The sequence below is a fragment of the Aedes albopictus genome, chromosome 3 (genome assembly GCF_035046485.1).
Source record: "Aedes albopictus strain Foshan chromosome 3, AalbF5, whole genome shotgun sequence".
NCBI lineage: Eukaryota > Metazoa > Arthropoda > Insecta > Diptera > Culicidae > Aedes > Aedes albopictus.
Window position 1 is genome coordinate 147,916,558 of NC_085138.1, and position 27,965 is coordinate 147,944,522.

General features: G+C 41.6%; 2 protein-coding genes across 2 annotated transcripts in view; both read left to right on the forward strand.

Moving 5' to 3' along the window:
• LOC115266033 (uncharacterized) overlaps window positions 1–27,965 on the forward strand; it is a 521,849-nt gene that overhangs the window by 318,994 nt on the left and 174,890 nt on the right. The window lies entirely within an intron of this gene.
• LOC109424037 (protein tincar-like) overlaps window positions 1,042–27,965 on the forward strand; it is a 580,636-nt gene continuing 553,712 nt past the window's right edge. The window contains exon 1 of the mRNA XM_062843067.1: window positions 1,042–2,856. The gene's annotated coding sequence lies outside the window, so the exon portion shown is untranslated. The remainder of the gene's footprint in view (window positions 2,857–27,965) is intronic.

Consider the following 27,965-nt stretch of genomic DNA (forward strand, 5'->3'; position numbering starts at 1 on the left):
AGCAAAAATGTTTGTTGGGTCGACCGAGGACCGCTGGGTGGATCGGAATGTCGAGTTGGTAGTCGATGGGTTCCATAAACGCGACCTCCGACTGCTGAACGGTCGATTCAGTGCTCGGGACCATCGGAATGCTGTATTGTGTAGTTTTCGGTGGATATGTCCTTCGGATGATGTTGGTTTTACCTGCGATCGCTTGACTGGAGCTTTTTGGATCTGTCGTTGCTTGTTTTTCCAGCGCTGTTTGGGATCGTGTGCTTCGTCCTCCCTTCAAGTTACTTATATGCTAGTTATTGATTTTATTCTTTGTTCTTATTTGCAAATCTTTTTTAGTCTTAAAACTATCACAATTTTTATGTTATGGCTTTTATTTTTTTCTCTTTGTTTGATCTTAAAACTCACTATTTTTGTTGTTTTTTTTCTCAATAGCTCTTACTCCTAACACCAATTCTACTGTATTTTCTTCTACTTAGCTTAAATATTGTTCTTCTGGCACCACTGCACTATTCTTCTCCTTCTTCTCAAAAGCGATTTGAGGTTATAGCTGTGCCGTTTTTCCACGGCCCGAATTCTATCTATTTCCGGGGTAATCCGCAGTGAACCCCGCGAATTCCGCTTCACCAAACGTTCCGCAACACTTTTCCATTAGTTTTGATCGCTTTTGATCACCGTAGACCGAAAAAAAAAATTTTCTTCCGCTTGTTCAAGCAACAACCACACTATACAATCTTCGCTTCGCGTTTTCACTAACTTTTAAGAAACAAACTTATAACAAGCATCTGCTTTGATTCACTAACACTTTTTCTCATAGTTTGCCATCACTGCTCAGATTGTTTGATAACAAAATTTCAAACCCAAACAGAGAGCATAAACATATTCAAACATTCTCGCAGTTCTTTCGCTTAAACTCTCTTCCACAAATCTCTCCTCTCTCCAATCCACCTCGATTCATTTTCGATGTTTTATGCTGCCATCCGCGCGCATAGACTGCACCACCGCCCGCCCACCCGCACGTTATCACTGATCACCGTTGGAAGAGCGAAGCACAACATCACCCACCGACCGCGCGCGCTTGCCGCCGGTCACAATATTGAGTGAGAGCGAACACAGCCAGACGAATCGACCGCGCAACGAGTTCATTCATTCCTTCGTCGAGGGTCGTCGCAGACGGATGCACTTTGTCGGTTTTTCCGTGCGGTGCGGAGCGTGGTTCATACACTAGGACTCTTTACAAGGACTACTCGTGGGTGGGCGTGAGTGTACTAGAGGAGGAGGTGCGCGCGTAGACGTCCGTCGTTGTCGGTCGGTGGGTGAGGAAATTTTTCCCGAAGAAACTGTGGAGGAAGTTTTTTATCTTCTGTTTTGGTGGTGGTCGGTCGGTGACGCAAGCAAGGACGAGAGCGTGCAGTGAAGATAGTTTTCCCGGTTGCATAGCGTCGCGACGCTTCGTGCGTGAAGATTTGAAGAAGATCGTCGGACGGACTCGGGTCCTGTGTGTTCGCGCCTGGCGAGACGTTGTTGTTGGGGAGGGAGTAGAAAGCTGAAAGCTAATTAGTGACGAGTGTAGTACGGCGCGGTGGGAAAATGCTTCTTGGTGGAATTCAGTAAAAGGAAATATTGTGGTGGCAGGATTATCCGGGGGAATTGTTGTTTATCGGTGCAAGCCGGGGAATTCCAAGTGAGTGACGAAGGGCCACCCATTTGCCACCCACGCCAGAGGGTGAGCGGCTGTTGGTTTGAGAGAGTGAATAAGGAAGAGAGGGGGTGTCGTCCTTTTCGAGTGGGTGGTGGTTGCTTGAAGCTGCGTAGTGTTTGTTTTGAAGACCATGTACGGTGGAAATAGCCGAGTATAAAAATTAAGTAATTTTTCCTCTGAATTTGTGGAATGGTGATTTGTGGGTGAAGGGGAGTTATTAACGCAAAAAAATCCCAATTGTGGAAAATTGGATCCAACCCTTGAGGGATTACTTGGGATCGGCGAAAAAGGATTCGAGAGGAGTTATCCTGTTGAAGTTATTACTCTGAATGAGTGAAAATCTGTGAAAAAGTGATTCAAAACTCGGTGACCGGAAAAGTAGAAGTTGCAGTGCTCAGTCCTTCTATGAACGTTGGAACATTAGGCGCTTGCTGTGCAGAAGTGTGGAATCCTGTGTAAAGGAGTGACCTTCAACGTATTGATTTTTGCTGCTGCAGCGTGTTTTTATCGGAAGTAAAGCGGAAATTGAAAAAAAGTGCATCACGTGGAAATTTTGAAATGTTCAAAAAATTTCATAAATTTTAAAAGTGAATTCTATCAAAGTATTATCCTTCTAGCAGTCAATATCGTTGATAACGAAAAATAATAAATGCTGAATCCCCATTGAAGCCGGCAACAACTCGGAGGCATAGCTGAAGAACCCCCCTCGTATCGATTTTGTGTGCTAACCATATGTGAAGAACCGGAAAATTATTACCATTTCAAGTGTAGCATCGTAGTGGACGTCGAAAAGGGAATCGAAATATTCGATATCGAATTGTGTTGCCACCTGCGTTCTGAAATACAGTGAAAAGAAGCAAGAAGAATTTCAACAAACCCCCTCCCCCCATCAAGCAAAGGATAGCGTAGTGTACCGAAGTGTGGAAAATACCAATTTTGTTTATTCATATCTGTTGTGCCGTACAGCGCACCTACATTCGCTCATCCCACTAAGGCAGGGGTGCATCGCTTGTTTGGATTATATACCTACGTTACGTACCTCCCCGACGTGAATCTCGCCACAAGTGGACAGAGACACGAGACACACCATTCGTGCATCCGTGGAAATCGGTGGTTATTTTTGTGAATTTGCATCGCTCTCTGCCACTGGATGGTTTGCTTGGGTAAGTGTTTGTATTCGGTGTTTGCTTGAAAAGGGGATTTTTTTTGGGGAGATTTATTGATTTGGTGTTTTGGTTGGTTGACGATAGTTTGATATGTTATCGAGAGCCTAATGTAGATGCAACAAATACATATATTGGGTCCTACTATTTACATATTTCAGAAGCTTGTGATAAACTTGGGCGCAGTGGTTTAATTCCTCCAATAGCGGTGTAGAAAAGGCAGATCAATAAATGGATAGAAACAATTCAAGAGATCTTATTAACATAATTTGACTACCATATGAAGCCAAAGATTTACAAGAAGCAATACGAGTTATTTTGCTCATACCTTGTTATTTTGCCCATGGGAAAACACTGTCTTGATTCAAACCATTTGCTTGAGAAATTGTATTAATTATGCTGTTGCGAATGAAAAACTTTTCAATGATGTTCTCTCGAATGATTCCTTTACCTTTTTATGGCATCAAGTTGACAAAAGCTACGGTGTGGTGTGTTTGGTGGTGTTTTACGGTGTGTATGGTTTTTGAGCCTGCCTGTAGCCAGATTGAAATCCGGAAGTTGATCGCACAGCGCTGAAACTTGTAAAAATAGAAGCAACATCGTTTGAACTATTCCAGCAATGGAGTCGGAAATTACCGGTGTCGCCCTTACTATGGGAATGTCTGGTATGTACGCCCTGTTCACGCTTGACAGAACAGACCATATATTGTGACGAGCATTGCACAATACAGTCTAGACTCCTACTACACGGCTTCCGTCTACACGGTCACCTATTACACGGATTCATATTACACTGCAGTCCGTGTTGTAGGAATCCCAGAGCTTATGGGATTTCGCCTAATTGGGGGTGTAAGCGAATATCTCAGGCGTAATCCAAGATAGCGCCGTACTTTTTTTTGGCAAAGTTGTAGTACCAGCATAGATCTATCACACGACACCAACTAACATCCAATTATTTAGCAATTTTGGCCGATAGAAGCGCTATGTAGAAGTTGTTGCTCGCTAGTAGAAGCACTCATAAGTTATCACATGCGATATCGCAAGATCTACTTTATTTGGAACAATGCTGTCTTCGGCAAAGTTGTTTTGTAGGTCAAAAACTTAAGACTAGCGCCTTCTAGTGACGAAATCACCAACTAATTTTTGAATTACCAGATTGTTCTTGTTTTCCTGAAGAACTTTGCCGAAGACGACACTTTTCTATCTGCTCTGGATCCCTAAATATAGAAGTTTGAAACTTTACTAGCCGACTAGCGCCACCTAGCGGAGAAAACATATACTAATTGTTGAATTATCAGATAGCTCTTGACTTCCTGAAGAACTTTGCCGAAAACGACACTTTTCTAACTGATCTGCATCGCGGGCTTACTTACCTTACCGGTCAGGCTAAGGCCGGGGTGGCCTCTGCTGTACATAGTAGCCGCCTCCATTCCACTCGGTCCATGGCTGTTTGTCTCCAGTTCCGCACTCTGCGTAGGGTCCGCAGATCGTCCTCCACTTGGTCGACCCACCTAGCTCGCTGCGCTCCACGTCTTCTTGTACCGGTCGGATGACTCTCGAGAACCATTTTAGTCGGGTTGCTATCCGACATCCTGATGACGTGACCCGCCCACCGTAGCCTCCCGAGTTTCGCGGTATGGACGATGGTTGGTTCTCTCAGCAGCTGATGCAGCTCGTGGTTCATTCGCCTTCTCCAAGCCCCGTCTTCCATCTGCACTCCGCCGTAGATGGTACGCAACACCTTCCGTTCGAAAACTCCAAGGGCGCGTTGGTCCTCTGCTCGTAGGGTCCATGTTTCGTGCCCATAGAGGACGACCGGTCTAATCAGCGTTTTGTAGATGGTTAACTTCGTGTTACGGCGAACTTTATTCGATCGTAGAGTTCTGCGGAGTCCAAAGTAAGAACGATTTCCTGCCACAATGCGCCTCTGAATTTCTCTGCTGGTGTCGTTGTCGGCGGTCACCAGTGAGCCCAAGTACACGAATTCTTCAACCGCCTCGATTTCATCACCGTCGATATGAATTCGGGGTGGCGGGCGCGGTGATTCCTCCCTGGAGCCCTTTGCCATCATGTACTTTGTTTTCGACACATTAATGACTAATCCGATTCGCCTGGCTTCACTCTTTAGTCGGATGTACGTTTCCGCCATCGTCTCAAATTTACGAGCAATAATATCAATATCATCGGCGAAACCAAGCAGCTGAACGGACTTCGTGAAAATCGTCCCACTCGTGTTTATCCCCGCTCTTCTTATTACACCCTCCAAAGCAATGTTGAACAGCAAGCACGAAAGACCATCACCTTGCCGTAACCCTCTGCGAGATTCGAAGGGACTCGAGAGTGTCCCTGATACTCGAACTACGCACATCACTCAATCCATCGTCGCCTTGATCAACCGTATCAGTTTATCCGGGAATCCGTATTCGTGCATAATCTGCCATAGCTGTTCTCGATCGATTGTATCATACGCCGATTTGAAATCGATGAACAAGTGATGTGTGGGCACGTTGTATTCGCGGCATTTCTGCAACACCTGGCGGATGGCGAACATCTGGTCCGTTGTAGCGCGTTCACCCATAAATCCAGCCTGATATTGCCCCACGAACTCTCTTGCAATCGGTGATAGACGGCGGCATAAAATTTGAGAGAGTATCTTGTAGGCAGCGCTCAGTAGTGTGATCGCGCGGTAGTTCCCGCAATCCAACTTGTCGCCCTTTTTGTAGATGGGACACACGATACCTTCCATCCATTCCTCCGGTAATACTTCCTCCTCCCAAATCTTGGTAATGACCCAGTGTAGTGCTCTCACCAGTGCTTGTCCACCGTATTTTAGAAGCTCGCTTGGTAGTTGATCTGCTCCAGCGGCTTTGTTGTTTTTCAACCGGCCAACCTCCTCCTCAATCTCTTGAAGGTCAGGGGCCGGAAGTCCTTCGTCCTGTGCACATACTCCTAGATCTGTTACCACGCCACCTTCGGTACTTGCAACGTCGCCATTGAGGTGCTCATCGTAATGCTGCCGCCACCTCTCGACCACCTCACGCTCGCTCGTGAGAATATTCCCGTGATTATCTCGGCACATGTCGGCTTGTGGCACAAAGCCTCTGCGCGAGCGGTTCAGCTTCTCGTAGAACTTTCGTGTGTCCTTAGCGCGGTACAGCTCTTCCATCGCTTCGCGATCTCGTTCTTCCTGCTGGCGCTTCTTCATCCGGAAGACTGAGTTCTTCCTGTTCCGCGCCTGTTTGTAACGTGCCTCATTCGCTCTCGTACGGTGTTGCAGCATTCTCGCCCATGCTGCATTCTTCTCGTTTTTCAACTGTTCACATTTGCCGTCGTACCAGTCGTTTCTGTGATTCGGAGTCGCGAAGCCTAGTGCTGTAGCCGAGGTACTACCTATGGCGGAGCGGATGTCCCTCAGCCATGTTCAAGTGTAGCTGCGCCAAGCTGCTCTTCCGTTGGTAGGGCCACTGCTAACTGCTGCGCGTAGTCTTGAGCCACTTCTACGTTACGAAGTTGCTCGATGTTGAGCCGCGGCGTTCGACTTCGACGCGTGGTGATAACTGTCGAAAGTTTTGAGCGCATGCATACAGCGACTAAGTAGTGATCCGAATCTATATTCGCACTGCGGTATGTGCGGACGTTGGTTATATCTGAGAAGAATTTACCGTCGATTAGAACGTGGTCGATTTGGTTTTCTGTTTGATGGTCGGGTGATCTCCAGGTGGCTTTGTGGATATCTTTGCGGGGGAAGAAGGTGCTTTGGACTACCATACCACGGGAGGCTGCAAAGTTTACGCATCGCTGGCCGTTATCATTCGATACGGCGTGCAGGCTGTTTCGCCCGATTACCGGTCTGTACATTTCCTCCCTTGCTACCTGCGCGTTCATGTCGCCGACAACGATTTTCACGTCACGCGGCGAGCAACCATCGTATGTTTGCTCTAACTGCGCGTAGAACGCTTCTTTCTCGTCATCGGGTCTCCCTTCGTGTGGGCAGTGGACGTTGATGATGCTGTAGTTGAAGAAACGGCCCTTAACTCTCAACATGCACATCCTTGCGTTGATCGGCTGCCACCCGATCACACGTTGTCGCATCTTGCCCAACACTATAAATCCTGTTCCCAGTTCATTGGTGGTGCCACAGCTTTGGTAGAAGGTAGCCGCTCGATGCCCGCTTTTCCACACTTTCTGTCCAGTCCAACAAAGTTCCTGCAACGCCACGATGTCGAAGTTGCGGGGATGTAGTTCGTCGTAGATTATCCTGTCACATCCTGCGAAACCTAGTGACTTGCAATTCCATGTTCCAAGTTTCCAATCGTAGTCCTTATTTCGTCGCGTGGGTCTTTGCCGATTGTATCGAGTCGTATTTTCTCCTATGTTATTCGCAATGGGGATTTTTACGGGTGGCTTATTGGGCCTACGCCAACACTCCCGTCTCGCCGGAGGGCCATCGTGCCAGTTCTGTTTAACGTCCCAACCAACACTGGGACGACCACGCTGATGGGGCTACCATCTTGGATCTAGCTGGGCGTGGTGCAGCATTTCTTACTCAGCCGCTGGATGCCAGAACAGACGCTGTTTGAGCCGCACCTCCTTGGTGAACAGACACTCGGATCGTACCTCCTCAATCTAGCTGAAGTCAGAAGGACAACAGTGCCCAGGCTGCACTACCAGCTAAGCACACAACTCTTAGCTGGCGGTCTTTGTCATCGCTTGACCCGTGGAAGCATGAGGTAGGAACTTGTGAGGACCAGAGCTATATTGGATGCTCTCCTTATCGACTCACCGTTTTGCAGCCCGCGGGCTAGAGAGGTTTAAAACTTTATTTGACAACTAGCGCCACCTAGCGGTTAAATCATCAACTAAATGTTAAATCATCAGATAGCTCCTGACTTCCTGAAGAACTCTGCCGAAGACGGCATTTTCCTATCTGCTCTAGATTCCGAGATAGTGGAGTTTGAAACATACTTGAAAAACTAATACCACCTAGCGGTGAAATCACCAACTAATTGTTGAATCACTAGATTGTTCTTAACTTCCTGAAGAACTTTGCCGAAGACGACACGTTTATATCTGTTCTGGATCGCGAGCTAGAGAAGTTTGAAACTTTACTTGATGACTAGCGCCACCTAGCGACGAAATCATAAACTAATTGGTGAATCACCAGATTGTTCTTGATCAACTGAACAACTTTGCTGAAGACAGCATTGTTCAAAATAAAGTAGATCTTGAGATATCGCATGTGATAACCTATGAGTGCTTCTACTGGCGAGTGTACATAGCAACAACTTCTACATGGCACCTCTATCGGCCAAATTGCCAACTAATTGGATGTTAGTTGGCATTGTGTAGTAGAGCTATTCTATTACTACAATTTTGCCAAAGAAAGTATGGCGATATCTTGTAATACACCTGAGATATTCCCTCACACCCTCAATTAGGGCGAAGTCCCATAAGTTCTGGGAATCCTACAAGACGAATTCTTACTGCATCCTCGAACCAACCGTGTAATTGGCTTCTTTAACGGTGTTGAGATAATTCCATATTCTGAATCTGCATGCAAAACTGAGCCGAAATCCAAATTTTCATGAATTTTGGTGCCCGGGAACCTATTTAAAAATCAATTTGAAGTTTGTATGGGAGCGATTTGTCGAATCACCCCTCGTCGCATTTTGTACTGGGTGGAGCTGTCAAGCAGTTGCCCAGCTGTCAAAAGGTGATTTCGAAAAATATTTTCGAAGTCGATTTTAGGTACCAAAATAAAGTTCTAAAAATCTGAAAAAAATCATAGTGGTTCAGAAAAAGGTGCTCTTGCGTATAAAATCGAAAAATCAAAACATTTTTCTTAATTTAAAAACCCAATTGGAGTCTAGACTGTGATTGCATGTAATTGGTTAAACGTTTTACGTCTAAACTATTAGTTCAGCTGTTGTCTTCGGGAAAGTTTTTTTTCATCAATTTTCCATTTTCACAATATCAACTTTTAAGGTCATGTAGAGCAATGTCTTCGATATGTCGGACACAATAACACGTATGAGGTACCAGAATCTCGACTTCATTAGAAATGGAGGATGGAGGTGTTCCATAGGCTGAGTGGACAGATTGCTCCAAAATCATTTGAGTGCATAGGTCTAGCACTATCAGTAGCCTGGCTGCAACTGCATTTTTCTTTATCAAAAGATTACTCACACTTAACATTATAATAGGCCGACATAAGACTGACCAGATAAAAAATACCACTATTTTATACGAAAAAAAACTTAAAAACTGACATTGTGCTCTTGAAAACCATTTGGACCACCCTAATTACACTAAATTTAAAACAATATTCAAAAAATATGAATAAAAAAACTCTAGGACGCCAGCGACTTGGGGACAAAACGTCTAATGCCGAAAGGTCAGAAGAAAAAAAAAACGTCAAAATTTAGTAATGGAAGCGAATAGTGTGTTTTTTTTTTATTCTTTTAAGGCTTTAGGACATTTGGTCGAATGACGCTCGGAAGAAAGTATGTTTGGTCGAAAGGACATTTGGTCGAATTTGATCAGTAATACGTCGGAAGTTGTTCATATTGGATGTTGTGTCCTAGGTATAGTTTTCAATGGCATTGATAAGTTTTCATAGAATATTGTTCCTTCTTTCGAGTGAGTTGCACTGTGAATGCATATTATATCTGAGATTTTATCATTACAATAGCTGCTGTCTTTTTATAAGATACTAGATGTCCCAGAAAACTTTATCTTGCTCATTTGTGGTGGTTTGACAACTGTTGAATTCATTGTAGCACCGCCCTCTAGATTGGTTTTATTTCGATCATGTTGAATTTCTTCTCTGCTCATTAAAAAAACCAGTAACTTCATTATTTTCATACTTTTCTTGATATTTTGGTAACTTTTTCTACATATAAACACAGCCACCCCGAAGACGGATTGATCGGTACAAAAATCATTCTGATCGGTTCATCCGTTCGTGAGTTTTGTTGCCTCAAAGGGAATTCAACTCATTTTTATACAGACCTAGCTGTCCTGGCAAACGTCGTACTGCCTGCCTTACTGTGTTTTTGACATCCAGTTCTATGAATAAAACACTCGCAAAATGAATTTAAAAAAATCCCCGTTTTCCTTGTTCTCCCGGTCGATTTTCACAATTATGTTTCCGCACGAACACGTCGGAGCCCTGTACGAATGCAACAGTGAAAGAATTATTTATATCCGTTGACCCGTTTCCGAGCCTATTCGTGACACACAAACACCATTCCATTTTTATTTATATAAGATAGATAGATAGATAGATATTATGCGAACCTGGTGTGATGGTTCAAGTGTTCTAGACTATTACGCCGTGGACCTAGGATCGAAACCCACTCCCGACAAACTTACAAAATGTTAGTCCTTGCTTCGGAACGGAAGTAAAGCGTGGGTACCTAGATGAACTAGCCTAGGGCTAAAAATCTCGTTAATACAGATAAATAGATAAATAGATTGATAGATGTTTCCATCTTTCAAACATTAGCTGTTCTATCTAGGGCTTCCAATCCCGGGATGGATTTCCCGGGAAATGAAATTTCCCGGGATTCCCGAATCCCGGGAAACAAAATTTTGTATCCCGGGTTTCCCGAATTTCCCGGGATTTTTTTTTTCTATTGTCTATTTTTTGTCAAGTGTTAAAGGACCAATTTAAATTTGCGAGTTAATGATTGAATTACCCAGCTTCTTGTCAAATCGTCAAATCACATAACCTCTATGTCTATGCAGATGTTATTTATGTTGATGTTATTATACAATTCGAGCTTAACGAAAAACGTTAGCAGATAACATCGTCTTAATAATATGAAGGCATTGAACTGATTCCAGCTGACAACGATTCTTCTTTTTTTTAATACTGCTTTAGAGTACATATGGAGTTCATCCTATAGTGTCAACTGATCCACCAACAACCCTTACATGTAAAATGCTATCCAGTCAGTCCAATTTATAGCTGAATTTCTAAAAGGTCGTAGTGACTGCCCAAAAATTAGGGAACAAATAAATTTCAACATTGCTATTAGATCATGGTGCAACAACCTCATGAAGCACTTGCTAATTAGACGTTCAGTTAATAGCACGTATGAAGCCATTATTGGACTTTTACCGAAGTCGAAGTTTTTTTTCGTTTTGTTTTTAGCAGTTCTAGTAAGTTATTTTTTGTATCGGATGTTATGTACTCTTAACTTGTGTTATTGTATCTGTTCAATAGGAATAGCAATGTGATTGTGAATTTTAGGAATAAATCTTAAGATTGAATTGTCATTCATTAGGGTTAATGTACGCCTGGTGATGTACCCAAAATAATCAATGAATAATTAACTACTTTTGAAAAACACATTCATGTATTTCAAATCAAAATTTCAATATTTATTGCTGGTTGAAATCGTACCTAAACGCATTGACGGTAAAATATGAACCTTCTTTTCGTGAAATTTCCTGATTTTTTCACTGTCTTCAATAAGAAGTGAAAAAGTATTGCATCTTATTAGCGATAGTCTTTAAAATAAATACCTTTTTCGCTTAAAAATAAAGTTTTCTTCTTTCCCGGGATCCCGGGAAATCCCGGGAAATGGTTATATTTTTTCCCGTTTCCCGGGAAGCTGAATCCCGGGAAAATTGAGAATTGCGTTTAAATAGACTAACTGCTGAATTATTCATTTGAGATTTCTCCTACTTTTGAACACACGGAACGACTTGCTTGGAACGACAACGGTTTTAATTCGTCCCTACGTTTCGGCAATGTTTATTGCCATTTTCAGGGGAAATTGGAGGATTTTCTTATAAAATGTTAGCTCTTAATTTTTGATTTTCGTCATGGTGTAAACTTACAATCATTTGGTTCGTTATGCGTCTTTGCTAAGCGGAATATCGGTTTGGGATTTTTTGGTGGTACAGTGCTAAAGTTATATCTAAATTTATGTGGTATTTTTTTTAGTTTATGTGGTATGACAATTGTGCTACAAGCTTACGTTGAATTTTTTGAAAAATTGTTTCACTCATTTTGTTGGCACTCTCTCTCTCTCTCTCTTCTTGGCGTAACGTCCTCACTGGGACAAAGCCTGCTTCTCAGCTTAGTGTTCTATGAGCACTTCCACAGTTATTGACTGAGAGCTTCCTCTGCCAATGACCATTTTGCATGCGTATATCGTGTGGCAGGCACGAAGATACTCTATGCCCAAGGAAGTCAAGGAAATTTCCTTTACGAAAAGATCCTGGACCGACCGGGAATCGAACCCGTCACCCTCAGCATGGTCATGCTGAATACCCGTGCGTTTACCGCCTCGGCTATATGGGCCACTGTACTGGAGTATTCAATTAGGCAGTTTTTAATTTTAATTGTAGGTGTGGTTTGTGTCTTGGCTGTGTTGTATCGTTCTGTTGGGCGTAAATGGTAATTGGCAATTGTTTATACGGGATTTAATTGTATGTATTATGGCGGCATACGGTGTGTTTAGTCCACTTACATCTACTCTTCTGTTGACAGTGTAATCGAAATCTGTGTTGTATATGTGGCACATTTATAGGAATGCTAAGGTGTGGGAATGTGGCTTCTATCGACTATTTTGGTTTTCTCAAAATTGAACCTGCGTTCGTGTTCTATGCAATGATCTATTAGAGCTGTTTTGCTTTTGAGCTTTTCTAATTGCATCGTGTTGTCCACGTGTTGGAGATACTGTTCCAATTTGTTTACGTGTGTTTTGTGTCCTGTTAGCCTAGTACATAGCTTATTCTGTGTCATACCTAAGAAAATTCTAAAGATTTTTGTGTTAAAAATTCTGGAGGATTTTCACCAGAAATTCTAAAAAAAATCTACTGTGAATTCTTGAGAATTGCCTCTGCAAATTCTAACGAATTTTCTCTGGAAGTTCATATAGAAATTCTGGCGAATTTCAACTAGAATATACGAAGGTTTTCCATTGGAAATTTTTGAGATATTTCTTTGGAACTTCTGGAGAGTTTCCTCTGATCATAGCTTTATTTTCTTTTGGAAATTATGTATAATTTCCTCTGGAAATTTCAAATAAATATTCGCTGTTATTTTTAAATATTTCCAAAGGAAATTCCAAAAACAAATATCGAAAGGAAGTTTTTAAGATGTTCCTCGAACAATTTTGAAGGTTTTTCACCAGAAGTTCTAGAGAATTTTCACTAAAAATTCAGGAAAACTTCTTCTGGAAATTATGGAGAATTTTCACAGGATATTTTGGAGAAGTTTATCTAGAAATTTAAGAGAATTTCTTCTGGAAATTATGAAAGTTCTCCACTGGAAATTCTCGAGATTATCCACTACAAAGTCAGGAGCGTTTCCTCTGGAAATACCTTTCCTTTCCTTTAGAAATTCTGAATAATTTCCTCGGAAAATTCTGAAAAAAAATCATCTAGAAATTCTTAAAAAACCCTATGGGAATTCTGAAGATTTTTCTCTGAAAACTCGATAGGATTTTCCGAAAAAAATCTTATGAATTTTCACTGAAAATTCTAGGGACTTTTTTCTGTAAATTCAAAAGGTTTCCCTGGAAAATCTGGAGAAGTTCTTCTAGAAATTCTGGAGAAGTACTTCTACAAATTCTGGAGAATTTATTTTGAAAATTATGAAGCTTTTCCTCTGGAAATTCTCAAGATTTTCCTCTGGAAGATCTGGAGTGCTTCTTTTGGAAACATTCTTCCTTTTCTTTTGAAGTTCTGGAAATTCTGAAAAAAAATCTCCCAGAAGTTCTAATAAAAATCCACAGAGAACTATGAAGATTTTACTTTGAAAATTTTAGAGGATTTCCAGCAGAAATTCTAAATAAATTCCACTAAAAATTCTGGAGAACTTCCTCTGAGAATACTCTATGGAAGTTTGGGAGAAGTTCGTGTAGAAATTCTGAATGATTGTCTACTGGAAATTCTTGAGAATTTCCTCTAGAAGTTCTGGAGAGTTTCCTCTGAAAATTTTGAATAATTTCCGAAAGAAATTCAATAGATTTTCCACTGACAATTTTAGAGAATTTTCACCAGAAATTTTATAGAATTTCCACTGAAAATTCTGGTGAATTTCCTCTGAAAATTCCAGAGGATTTCTCTGGAAATTCTGATAAAGTTCATCTAGAAATTCTGGGAGACGTTTTTCTCGATGTTACGGCGAGCAGCAGATTGCATTTTCGGACACTGGGTTGTTAGCAGCACCAGACCTGTAGATATAGTTTAGCGCAGCTTTAAACTGCAAGAGCATTTATTAAATTTTGAGGTTAGGTTTACATATAATCTTAGACTTACACTTTCAGTGTCTTTACCGTGTAAATCGCCTCAATCTGCCTAATCGCGCACAAAAACTAGTAGCTGTAATAAGATACATATTTAAATATAATATTCACAAGAAATGCTTGTTTAGTTACTTATAAATCCATTCACTGTAGTTGATATGACAACTTAGATAAGTCCAACATTGTAATCTAGTTCTGTAAGATAAACAAATTCACTTCTTTAGCCTAGTAGTCTGATTTCATTTAGTTTTACTTTTTGTTACCTCTCTAGCCATAATTAGAATAACAAGTTACTAGTATTAAATAGAGCTATTAAAATATAATAGCTCTAGTATAGTTTGAGATACACAGATTGCAAGTCACTTTTGGTTTCAATATTTCCTTCTGTTCATTCTACACACAATTCGCTCCTGTCATTCTTTCTCTCATACGTATGTCACCATGAGCAAGAGAAGGCAGTGTTCCCAGCGGCAACACTAGATATTCTAGAGAATTTCTTCTCGAAATTATGAAGGTTTTCCAATGGAAAATCTTGAGATTTTCTTCCGGAAGTTCTGGAGAGTTTCCTCTGGAAATACCTTTCCTTTCCTTTGGAAATTCTAAAATAAAACATCTGGAAATTATAAAAAAATCCTCTGGAAATTCTAAAAAAAAATTCAAAGGAAATTCTAAAGATTTTCCTGTATTGCTTGCTGAATGCCTCTTGAAAATCTGCAAGTCTTCCTCCAAAACCTCCAGAGATTTTTTTTTCTGTGAATTTTCTTCATAAAACCAAAGTGATTTTTTTTTGGTTTTCAGGCTTATAAGTACCTTCTTTTAACAATTTCATTTGAAAGCGTCGTTTTAATCCAAGCAATTCTAAGAAACTTCACTTTATTTGTTTGGAGCTGGTACAAGAAACTAAAAATCAATAGAGGTGGAGAATTCCTACAAGAAAATAAACAAGGAATTTCAAGTTTAACTTTGTGTTGTTTAATTTGCATTTCGCAAAAGATCGTAAAACCCTTTTCAGTGAGTGGTTCATATACGGCGCTCACCCCATCAAAATTGGATCGGCCAGAACGTCAATCAAAATTAATAAATTAATTTGCAGGTCTATTTGCCTCAAACGCACTTCTTCCCTGATTCATCAAAAAATCAACACAAAGAAGGGCCGGTTCTCTTCTCATCAGCCAACTGTTCCCATTTATTAATCACTACCACCCTTCTAGAGACTTTGTGACTCGTCGTCGTCGTTGTCGGTCGTTTTATACTGGCTGGCTGTTGTCAACTATAGGAGGAGGAATGCAACAGTTTGGGTCCTTCAGCTCAAGTACTCGTGCCCGAGCCAAGTCGCCCATATTCTCATCATTTAATTTGAGTGAGTAAAGTATGTTGCAAAAAAAAAATACGAAGCGGAGAGGATTCAAGTAGTGCTGCACACGCTTTATGCATTCAACTTCACAAACCGTAAAATTGTCCTCTTGAGGATCAACGAGCTGAGTTGAGTGAATGGCAGGTTTTTGGAGAGTAGGTGAAATATGTGCGGCTGGAAAGTGTGACTTTTGCGGGCAATGGCTGTTATAGTGTGATAATAGACACTTACTATTTTACTTATGCATATACAAAGAGAAAAGAGAGCCCACATAGCAGAGTCTGTAAGCCCGCAGCTTTTTATCTTCTTTTCGTGAAGAATTTCCGCCTTATATTTTGGGGCTCTTCGCTTAAAGCATACGAATGCAAAAGCAGTGATTTCAAATCCCCCATTTTGCAATTATGAATCAGGGAAGAAATGCGCCTTTAATGCCTCAATAGACCTGCAAATTAATTTATCAATTTTAATTTACTTTCTGACTGACTCAATTTTGATGGGGTGAGTGGCGTATATGCATTACTCACTGGAAAGTGTTTCACGCTTTTTTTTTGCTGAACGCAAATTAAACGGAAAACCAAAACATAGTTTTAACTTGAAATTCTTTGTGGAAATGCTCGACCCCTATTATTTTTTGCACCTTGTTTTTTTTTTTAATTTCTTTGTATTTGTGAATTTTAACTTAATGCTAATTCTTTACACTACTTACTTACCTTGTCCCAACTCCAAATAAATGAAGTAAATTTTTTTAGAATTGTTTGGACTATATTAACACCTTTGAATAAAATGGTTTAATGGAGGTCCTTATAAGCATTAAAAACGGAATAAAACCACTTTGGTTTTATGAAGATTCTCCGAAAAAGATCTCTGGAAGTTTTGGAGGAAGACTTCCAGAATTTCAAGAGACAATTTTCCAGAATTCCCAGATCAACTAATCTAGAATTTTTAGAGAGAACTGTCTGAAATTTTCAGAGGAAAATCTTTAGAATTTCTTTTGGATTTTTTTATAATTTCCATTGCAATTTTTTTTAGATTTTCTTTTGGAAGTCTTTCAGAATTTCTTTCGTTTTTTTTTTCAAGAATTCCCAAAATTTTTGTTTAAAATTTCCAGTGGAGGTTATTTCCAGAAAGAAAACGTATTGCCAGATAAAATTATCCAGAGGAAAGTCTTAAGAATTAACATTGGAAAACCTTCACAATTTTCAGAAGACATTTTCCAAAATTTTTAGAAAAATTTCTCTAAAATTTATAAATGAAATTCGCCAGAATATCCAGAGAAAGTTATCCAGAATTTCCAGAGGAAATTCTCTAGATTTCTCAGAAAAAGTTCTCCAGAATTTTCAGTGGATATTCTCTAGAATTTATGGTGAAATTCCTCAAGAATTGCGTGAAGAAAATCTTAACAATTTTCTTTGGATTTTTTTTAGAATTTACAGAGAAAGTTATTCAGAACTTCTGTAGGGAACGGAAGATATTTCCAGAGGAAACTCTCCAGAAATTCCAAAACTTCCAGAGGAAAATCTGAAGAATTTCTAATGGAACCTTCATAATTTCCAGAAGGAATTCTCCAGAATTTCCAGATTAACTTCTCCTGAATTTCTAGATAAACTTCTTCAGAATTTCCAGATAAAACTCTCCAGAATTTCCAAAGGAAATTCTACTGAATTTTTGCTAAAAATTATCTTGAATTTAAATGGAAATTCTCAAGAATTGTTAGTGGGAAATGGCCAGACTTTCGTTCGGAAATGTTTTCAAAATTTGCGGAGGATGCTCTTAAGATTTTCCAGAGGAAATTATTCAAAATTTCCCGAGGAAAGGAGGGATATTTTCAGAGGAATCTGTCCAGAACTTCCAGAAGAAAATATCAAGAATTTTCAGTGGAAAACTTACACAATTTCCAGAAGAAATTCTCCAAAATTTAAAGTTGAACATCTCAAGAACTTCCCGAGAAAATTCTCCAGAATTTACAGACAAATTTTTAAAATTTTCTGAGGACATTCTCCAGAATTTTCAGTGGAAATTGTCTAGAATTTCTGCTGGAAATCGTCTAGATATTTAAAGGAAAATCCTAAGATTTTTGGGGGATTTTTTTGGATTTCTAGAGATTTTTTATAGAATTTCCAGATAAGAGGAAGAGTACTTCCAGAAAAAAAAACTCCCAGAACTTCCAGAGGAAAATCTCAAAAATTTCCTGTGAAAAACCTGCATTATTTCCAGAAGAAATTTTTCAAAATTTCTGGTTGAACCTCTCCAAAATTTCCAGAGAAACTTCTCCAGAATTTCCAGAGTAAACATTCTGTAATTTTTTTTTTCAGAATTTCCTGATGAAAGTCTTCAGAATTTTCAAAGAAAAATGCAGGTATTTCCAAAGAAAACTTTCCAGAATTTTCAGAGGAATTCTAGAATTCTCTAGAATTTCCGCTGGAGATTCTCTAGAATTTTTAGAGCAAAATCTTTAGAATTTGCTGTGGAAATGTTTTGGAATTTCCTTCGGATTTTTTTGAATTTCCTGAGGGTTTTTTCTTTAAAATTTCAAAAGAAATTATTCAAAGCTTCCAAAGGAGAGGAAAGGCTTTTCTAGAGGAAACTCTTCAGAACTTCCAGAGGAAAATCTCAAGAATTTCCAGCGGAAAACCTTCATAATTTCCAGATAAAACTCTCCAGAATTCCTAGATGAACTTCTTCAGAATTTTTAGATGAAATTCTCCAGTATTTCCATGAAAACTTCTCCAGAATTTCCTGAGGAAATTCACTAGAATTTTCGGAGGAAGTTCACTAGAATTTTCGGAGGAAGTTCTCCAGAATGTTCTGTGGAAATGCTCCTAAGTTTCTGGTGGAAATCTTCTAGAACTGTCAGTTGAAAATCTTTGAAATTTTCTTCGGATTTTTTGAAGAATTTCCAGAGAGAATTCGCCAGAATTTCCAAAGGAAACGAAGGGTATTTCCGAAAGCAGCTCTCCAGAACTTCCAGGGAAAATCTCAAGAATTGAAAAATTGTTTAAAATTTCGAAAAGATTTTTTTTAAATAATTTTCAGAAGAAATTTTTCAAATTTTTTAAAGGAAAATTCAGGTATTCCAGAACTTCTTGAGGAAAATCTCAAGAATTTAGCAGTGCAAAATCTTCATATTTTCTAGATGAACTTCTCTAGAATTTCAAGGTTTTTCAGAAGAAGTTTTCTAGAATTTCTACTCGAAATCCTCTAGAATTAGCAGAGAAATCTTTAGAATTTCCATTGGAAATGTTCTGAAATTTTCTTCGGATTTTTTTTAAATTTTCAGAGGATTTTTTTTAATTTTTAAAGGAAATTATTCAGAATTTCCAAAGAACCGACAAGGTTTTTTCAGAGGAATTTCTTCAGAACTTCCAGAGGAAAATCTCAAGAATTTCCAGTGGAAAACCTTCATAATTTCCATCTGAAATTCTCCAGAATTTATAGATGAACTTCTTCAGAATTTTTAAATAAACTTCTCCAGTATTTCCATAAAAAAAATCTCCAGAATTTTCAGAGGAAAATATTCAGAATTTCCAAAGGAAAGTGAGAGTATTTTCAGAGGAAACTCTGCAGAACTTCTGGAAGAAAATTTCAGGAATTGCTAGTAGAAAAACTTCATAATTTCTTGAAGAAATACTCCAGAATTTCTAGATGCACTTCTCCAGAATTTCTAGGAATTTTTTTCCAGGGAAAATTCTCCAGAACTTTCAGTGGAAGTTTTCTAGAATTTGCAGTGTAAATTCTCTAGAATTTTCAGAGGAAAATCTTCTGAATTCTCTTTTGATTTTTTTTTGTAGAATTTGGATGATTTGTTTTAATTTCCAGGCGAAATTATTCAGAATTCCTATAGGAAAAAAGGGTTATTTCCATTAGAAATCCTTCTAGTGGAAATTATGTAAGTTTTCCACTTGAAATTCTTGAAATTTTCCTGTGGAACTTCTGAAGAGATTCATCTGGCAATACCTTTCTTTTCCTTTGGAAATTCTGAATAATTTCCTCTGAGAATCCAAGAAAAATCGCCTGAAAATTCCAAAAAAAATCCAATACAAATTCTAAAGATCTTCCTCTGACAATTCTAGAGGATTTTCACTATAAATTCTGTGGAACTTCTCCAGAATTTCTAGATAAACTTCTTCAAAATTTCTAGAAAAATGTTTATAGAATTTCTAGATGAACTTCTCCAGAATTTCCGGAGAAAAATCTCCAGAATTTCCGGAGAAAATTCTCCTGAATATCCAGAGGAAATAATCTAGAATTTTCAGAAGGGTTTCTTCAGAATTTTCAGTGAAAGTTCTACATAATTTATAGTGAAAATCCTCTAGAATTGTCAGAGAAAGATCTTTGGAATTTGTATTGGAATTTTTTGGAATTTCCAGGGTATTTTTCTTGGATTCTCAGAAGAAATTATTCAGAATTCCCAAAGGAAAAGAAAGGTATTTCCACATGAATCTCTAAAGAAGTTCCACAGGAAAATTTGAAGAAATTTCAAGTGGAAAACTGACATAATTTTCACAAGAAATTCTTCAAAACTTTCAGATGAACTTCTCCAGAATTCCAAGAGAAACTTCACTAGAATTTTCAGAGAAAATTCTCTAGAATTTGCAGAGAATATTCTCCAGACCTTCCAGAGGAAACTCTCTAGAATTTTCAGAAGAAGTTCTCCAAAAATTTGAGTGAAAATTTTCTTAAATTTTCTAGAATTTCTGCTGGAAATCCTCTTGAATTTTTGAAGGAAAATCTTCAGAACTTTCTATGGATTTTTTTTTTTAGAATTTCTGGATGAATTTTTCCAGAATTTCCAAAGGACAGAAACATTATTTTCAAAGGAAACTCTTCAGAAATTCTTGAGGAAAATCTCGAAAATTACCAGTGGAAAACCTCAATAATTTGCAAAAGAAATTATTAAGAATGTTTAGATGAACTTCTCCAGAATTACCAGAGAACTTTTTTGAGAATTTCCAGAGCATATTCTGAAGAATTTTCAAAGTAGAAATTTTCCAGAATTTCCAGTGAAAATGTTCTTGAGTTTAAGTGGAAGTCCTCTAGAATTTTCAAAAGAAGTTCTTCAGAATTTCCAGGGGAAATTGTGTAGAATTTTCAGAGGGAAAATTTCAAGAATTTTCTTAGGAAAGCATTTATAATTTCCAAAAGATATTCTACATAATTTCAAGAGAAAAATTCTGCACTATTTACAAAGTCTAATTTCAAGAATTTCCGGATGTTCTCTGAACATGTTCAAAACTAATCGGTCTTCAACTCGGTACTTGAAAAATCTATTTATTACACAACTAGCTTTCCATCCCTTTATATGCTATTCTATAGACTGCAGTAAACCCGTCGCGAAATAATCAATTCATTCGAGTGTCATGATAGGAAATCTCGTTATGTATGCAAATAGCACCCAACTTAATCAGTGCCAGAGCATACTAAATTCGCCCAGAATAAATCAAGCCAAACTTTTCCAAATACACACCATAAAAACTACTTCTAACTAACAAGTGCACTCGAGTCGGTCGAGTTAGGTGGCAGGCAGGCAGTCAGTGCAGTGCATGGACGACGACGACTCAGCACTCAGCAGTGCATCTTGACAGTTGAAAAGAGCGAGCGAACGACGACGTGATAATTTATGACCGGTTCCAAAAATAATTACTTGCTCTTCTTTTGGCAACGGCTCTCTCTGTGTGCTGCCTCGCCTCCTATCCTAAATCGGACTGACTGCTGAGCTGTGAAAGGATAGGAAAGAACGAAGGATAAAAAAAAAAGTTTCGCCTCCCTTCTTTCCACTTCAATGCAGGTGTCTCCTAGATGCAGATCTGCACCATCATCATCGGATAGGTTCGTTCCCCTAATTTGAATGCAATTTGCACTCGCACTCGGTTTCGGTTGGTTCATCGCTAGATAAATCTAGGGTTAGAGCTCGCACCCTTTGAGAGTTGGAATGTAGGGGACAAGTTCATGTTCATGGCTGCTGGAAGCGGTCCAGAAACATTGGTCCCTTGAATTAGATTTTTTCCTGTTGAGCGTGCCAGTAGTGGTATTTTGCTGATGGAAGCTGAAATTGCGATGCAGATAATTTGAGTGCTGAATTGATTGTCATTATTATTTAAGACGACGGAGATTATATACCCAACATTATATGGCATATTGTGAAGTACCACGCATCTCCCTGGAATCCTTCCACGATTCTCCTTGACACTCTTTCACGATTCTCACTGGAATCTTTCCAGGATGCTCGCTGGAATCCTATCAGGATTCTCGCTACCCTTCAAGAATCTCGTTTGTATATTTCCAGGATTCTTACTGCAATACTGGAAAGATTCTCTCTGAAATCCTGGGTGGATTCTCCCTGGAATTCTTCGAGGAACTGGAATCTTCAAAGAATTCCTGGAAGGATTCTCTCTGGAATCCTGGAAGGATTCTCTCTGGAATCCTGGAAGGATTCTCTCTGGAATCCTGGGAGGATTCTCTCTGGAATCCTGGAAGGATTCTCTCCGGAATCCTGGAAGGATTCTCTCTGGAATCCTGGAAGGATTCTCTCTGAAATCCTGGAAGGATTCTCTCTGGATTCCTGGAAGGATTCTCTCTGGAATCCTGGAAGGATTCTCTCTGGAATCCTGGAAGGATTCTCTTTGGAATCCTGGAAGGATTCTCTCTGGAATCCTGGAAGGATTCTCTATGGAATCCTGGAAGGATTCTCTCTGGAATCCTGGAAGGATTCTCTCTGGAATCCTGGAAGGATTCTCTCTGGAATCCTGGAAGGATTCTCTCTGGAATCCTGGAAGGATTCTCTCTGGAATCCTGGAAGGATTCTCTCTGGAATCCTGGAAGGATTCTCTCTGGAATCCTGGAAGGATTCTCTCTGGAATCCTGGAAGGATTCTCTCTGGAATCCTAGAAGGATTCTCTCTGGAATCCTGGAAGGATTCTCTCTGGAATCCTGGAAGGATTCTCTCTGGAATCCTGGAAGGATTCTCTCTGGAATCCTGGAAGGATTCTCTCTGGAATCCTGGAAGGATTCTCTCTGGAATCCTGGAAGGATTCTCTCTGGAATCCTGGAAGGATTCTCTCTGGAATCCTGGAAGGATTCTCTCTGGAATCCTGGAAGGATTCTCTCTGGAATCCTGGAAGGATTCTCTCTGGAATCCTGGAAGGATTCTCTCTGGAATCCTGGAAGGATTCTCTCTGGAATCCTGGAAGGATTCTCTCTGGAATCCTGGAAGGATTCTCTCTGGAATCCTGGAAGGATTCTCTCTGGAATCCTGGAAGGATTCTCTCTGGAATCCTGGAAGGATTCTCTCTGGAATCCTGGAAGGATTCTCTCTGGAATCCTGGAAGGATTCTCGCTGGAATCCTGGAAGGATTCTCGCTGGAATCCTGGAAGGATTCTCTCTGGAATCCTGGAAGGATTCTCTCTGGAATCCTGGAAGGATTCTCTCTGGAATCCTGGAAGGATTCTCTCTGGAATCCTGGAAGGATTCTCTCTGGAATCCTGGAAGGATTCTCTCTGGAATCCTGGAAGGATTCTCTCTGGAATCCTGGAAGGATTCTCTCTGGAATCCTGGAAGGATTCTCTCTGGAATCCTGGAAGGATTCTCTCTGGAATCCTGGAAGGATTCTCTCTGGAATCCTGGAAGGATTCTCTCTGGAATCCTGGAAGGATTCTCTCTGGAATCCTGGAAGGATTCTCTCTGGAATCCTGGAAGGATTCTCTCTGGAATCCTGGAAGGATTCTCTCTGGAATCCTGGAAGGATTCTCTCTGGAATCCTGGAAGGATTCTCTCTGGAATCCTGGAAGGATTCTCTCTGGAATCCTGGAAGGATTCTCTCTGGAATCCTGGAAGGATTCTCTCTGGAATCCTGGAAGGATTCTCTCTGGAATCCTGGAAGGATTCTCTCTGGAATCCTGGAAGGATTCTCTCTGGAATCCTGGAAGGATTCTCTCTGGAATCCTGGAAGGATTCTCTCTGGAATCCTGGAAGGATTCTCTCTGGAATCCTGGAAGGATTCTCTCTGGAATCCTGGAAGGATTCTCTCTGGAATCCTGGAAGGATTCTCTCTGGAATCCTGGAAGGATTCTCTCTGGAATCCTGGAAGGATTCTCTCTGGAATCCTGGAAGGATTCTCTCTGGAATCCTGGAAGGATTCTCTCTGGAATCCTGGAAGGATTCTCTCTGGAATCCTGGAAGTATTCTCTCTAAAATCCTAGAAGTATTCTCTCTGGAATCCTGGAAGGATTCTCTCTGGAATCCTGGAAGGATTCTCTCTGAAATCCTGGAAGGATTCTCTCTGGAATCCTGGAAGGATTCTCTCTGGAATCCTGGAAGGATTCTCTCTGGAATCCTGGAAGGATTCTCTCTGGAATCCTGGAAGGATTCTCTCTGGAATCCTGGAAGAATTCTCTCTGGAATCCTTCCAGGATTCTCTCTGGAATCCTGGAAGGATTCTCTCTGGAATCCTTCCAGGATTCTCGCTGGAATCCTTCCAGGATTCTCGCTGGAATCCTTCCAGGATTCTCGCTGGAATCCTTCCAGGATTCTCGCTGGAATCCTTCCAGGATTCTCGCTGGAATCCTTCCAGGATTCTCGCCTGGAATCCTTCCAGGATTCTCGCCTGGAATCCTTCCAGGATTCTCGCCTGGAATCCTTCCAGGATTCTCGCTGGAATCCTTCCAGGATTCTCGCTGGAATCCTTCCAGGATTCTCGCTGGAATCCTTCCAGGATTCTCGCTGGAATCCTTCCAGGATTCTCGCTGGAATCCTTCCAGGATTCTCGCTGGAATCCTTCCAGGATTCTCGCTGGAATCCTTCCGTGATTCTCGCTGGAATCCTTCCAGGATTCTCGCTGGAATCCTTCCAGGATTCTCGCTGGAATCCTTCCAGGATTCTCGCTGGAATCCTTCCAGGATTCTCGCTGGAATCCTTCCAGGATTCTCGCTGGAATCCTTCCAGGATTCTCGCTGGAATCCTTCCAGGATTCTCGCTGGAATCCTTCCAGGATTCTCGCTGGAATCCTTCCAGGATTCTCGCTGGAATCCTTCCAGGATTCTCGCTGGAATCCTTCCAGGATTCTCGCTGGAATCCTTCCAGGATTCTCGCTGGAATCCTTCCAGGATTCTCGCTGGAATCCTTCCAGGATTCTCGCTGGAATCCTTCCAGGATTCTCGCTGGAATGCTTCCAGGATTCTCGCTGGAATCCTTCCAGGATTCTCGCTGGAATCCTTCCAGGATTCTCGCTGGAATCCTTCCAGGATTCTCGCTGGAATCCTTCCAGGATTCTCGCTGGAATCCTTCCAGGATTCTCGCTGGAATCCTTCCAGGATTCTCGCTGGAATCCTTCCAGGATTCTCGCTGGAATCCTTCCAGGATTCTCGCTGGAATCCTTCCAGGATTCTCGCTGGAATCCTTCCAGGATTCTCGCTGGAATCCTTCCAGGATTCTCGCTGGAATCCTTCCAGGATTCTCGCTGGAATCCTTCCAGGATTCTCGCTGGAATCCTTCCAGGATTCTCGCTGGAATCCTTCCAGGATTCTCGCTGGAATCCTTCCAGGATTCTCGCTGGAATCCTTCCAGGATTCTCGCTGGAATCCTTCCAGGATTCTCGCTGGAATCCTTCCAGGATTCTCGCTGGAATCCTTCCAGGATTCTCGCTGGAATCCTTCCAGGATTCTCGCTGGAATCCTTCCAGGATTCTCGCTGGAATCCTTCCAGGATTCTCGCTGGAATCCTTCCAGGATTCTCGCTGGAATCCTTCCAGGATTCTCGCTGGAATCCTTCCAGGATTCTCGCTGGAATCCTTCCAGGATTCTCGCTGGAATCCTTCCAGGATTCTCTCTGGAATCCTTCCAGGATTCTCGCTGGAATCCTTCCAGGATTCTCGCTGGAATCCTTCCAGGATTCTCGCTGGAATCCTTCCAGGATTCTCGCTGGAATCCTTCCAGGATTCTCGCTGGAATCCTTCCAGGATTCTCGCTGGAATCCTTCCAGGATTCTCGCTGGAATCCTTTCAGGATTCTCGCTGGAATCCTTCCAGGATTCTCGCTGGAATCCTTCCAGGATTCTCGCTGGAATCCTTCCAGGATTCTCGCTGGAATCCTTCCAGGATTCTCGCTGGAATCCTTCCAGGATTCTCGCTGGAATCCTTCCAGGATTCTCGCTGGAATCCTTCCAGGATTCTCACTGGAATCCTTCCAGGATTCTCGCTGGAATCCTTGCAGGATTCTCTCTGGAATCCTTGCAGGATTCTCACTGGAATTCTTGCATGATTCTCGCTAGAATCCTTGCATGATTCTTGCTGGAACCCTTGCAGGATTCTCTCTGAAATCCTAGCAGGATTCTCGCTGGAATTCTTGCAGGATTCTCGCTGGACTCCTTGCAGGAATCTCGCTGGAATCCTTGCAGGATTCTCGCTGGAATCCTTGCAGGATTTTTGCTGGAATCCTTGCAGGATTCTCGCTGGAATCCTTGCAGGATTCTCGCTGGAATCCTTGCAGGATTCTCGCTGGAATCCTTGCAGGATTCTCGCTGGAATCCTTGCAGGATTCTCGCTGGAATCCTTGCAGGATTCTCGCTGGAATCCTTGCAGGATTCTCGCTGGAATCCTTGCAGGATTCTCGCTGGAATCCTTGCAGGATTCTCGCTGGAATCCTTGCAGGATTCTCGCTGGAATCCTTGCAGGATTCTCGCTGGAATCCTTGCAGGATTCTCGCTGGAATCCTTGCAGGATTCTCGCTGGAATCCTTGCAGGATTCTCGCTGGAATCCTTGCAGGATTCTCGCTGGAATCCTTGCAGGATTCTCGCTGGAATCCTTGCAGGATTCTCGCTGGAATCCTTGCAGCATTCTCGCTGGAATCCTTGCAGGATTCTCGCTGGAATCCTTGCAGGATTCTCGCTGGAATCCTTGCAGGATTCTCGCTGGAATCCTTGCAGGATTCTCGCTGGAATCCTTGCAGGATTCTCGCTGGAATCCTTGCAGGATTCTCGCTGGAATCCTTGCAGGATTCTCGCTGGAATCCTTGCAGGATTCTCGCTGGAATCCTTGCAGGATTCTCGCTGGAATCCTTGCAGGATTCTCGCTGGAATCCTTGCAGGATTCTCGCTGGAATCCTTGCAGGATTCTCGCTGGAATCCTTGCAGGATTCTCGCTGGAATCCTTGCAGGATTCTCGCTGGAATCCTTGCAGGATTCTCGCTGGAATCATTGCAGGATTCTCTCTGGAATCCTTGCAGGATTCTCACTGGAACCCTTGCAGGATTCTCTCTGAAATCCTTCCAGGATTCTCTCTGGAATCCTTCCAGGATTCTCTCTGGAATCCTCCCAGACAACCAGTCATCGCATAAGATGTTGCATAAGATGATAAAGCGGAGGCCTTATGCGTGCCTGCCTCCATTTAATCGCATGTAAAATGTACGCATATCGCCTCCACTTCAACATCTTATGCAGCATCTTATACGATGACTGGTTGTCTGGGCTTGCAGGAATCTCGCTGGAATCCTTGCAGGAATCTCGCTGGAATCCTTGCAGGAATCTCGCTGGAATCCTTGCAGGAATCTCGCTGGAATCCTTGCAAGATTCTCGCTGGAATCCTTGCAGGATTCTCGCTGGAATCCTTGCAGGATTCTCGCTGGAATCCTTGCAGGATTCTCGCTGGAATCTGCAATTTGTTTTCTCTCTGGAATCCTTCCAGGATTCTCTCTGGAATCCTTCCAGGATTCTCGCTGGAATCCTTCCAGGATTCTCGCTGGAATCCTTCCAGGATTCTCGCTGGAATCCTTCCAGGATTCTCGCTGGAATCCTTCCAGGATTCTCGCTGGAATCCTTCCAGGATTCTCGCTGGAATCCTTCCAGGATTCTCGCTGGAATCCTTCCAGGATTCTCGCTGGAATCCTTCCAGGATTCTCGCTGGAATCCTTCCAGGATTCTCGCTGGAATCCTTCCAGGATTCTCGCTGGAATCCTTCCAGGATTCTCGCTGGAATCCTTCCAGGATTCTCGCTGGAATCCTTCCAGGATTCTCGCTGGAATCCTTCCAGGATTCTCGCTGGAATCCTTCCAGGATTCTCGCTGGAATCCTTCCAGGATTCTCGCTGGAATCCTTCCAGGATTCTCGCTGGAATCCTTCCAGGATTCTCGCTGGAATCCTTCCAGGATTCTCGCTGGAATCCTTCCAGGATTCTCGCTGGAATCCTTCCAGGATTCTCGCTGGAATCCTTCCAGGATTCTCGCTGGAATCCTTCCAGGATTCTCGCTGGAATCCTTCCAGGATTCTCGCTGGAATCCTTCCAGGATTCTCGCTGGAATCCTTCCAGGATTCTCGCTGGAATCCTTCCAGGATTCTCGCTGGAATCCTTCCAGGATTCTCGCTGGAATCCTTCCAGGATTCTCGCTGGAATCCTTCCAGGATTCTCGCTGGAATCCTTCCAGGATTCTCGCTGGAATCCTTCCAGGATTCTCGCTGGAATCCTTCCAGGATTCTCGCTGGAATCCTTCCAGGATTCTCGCT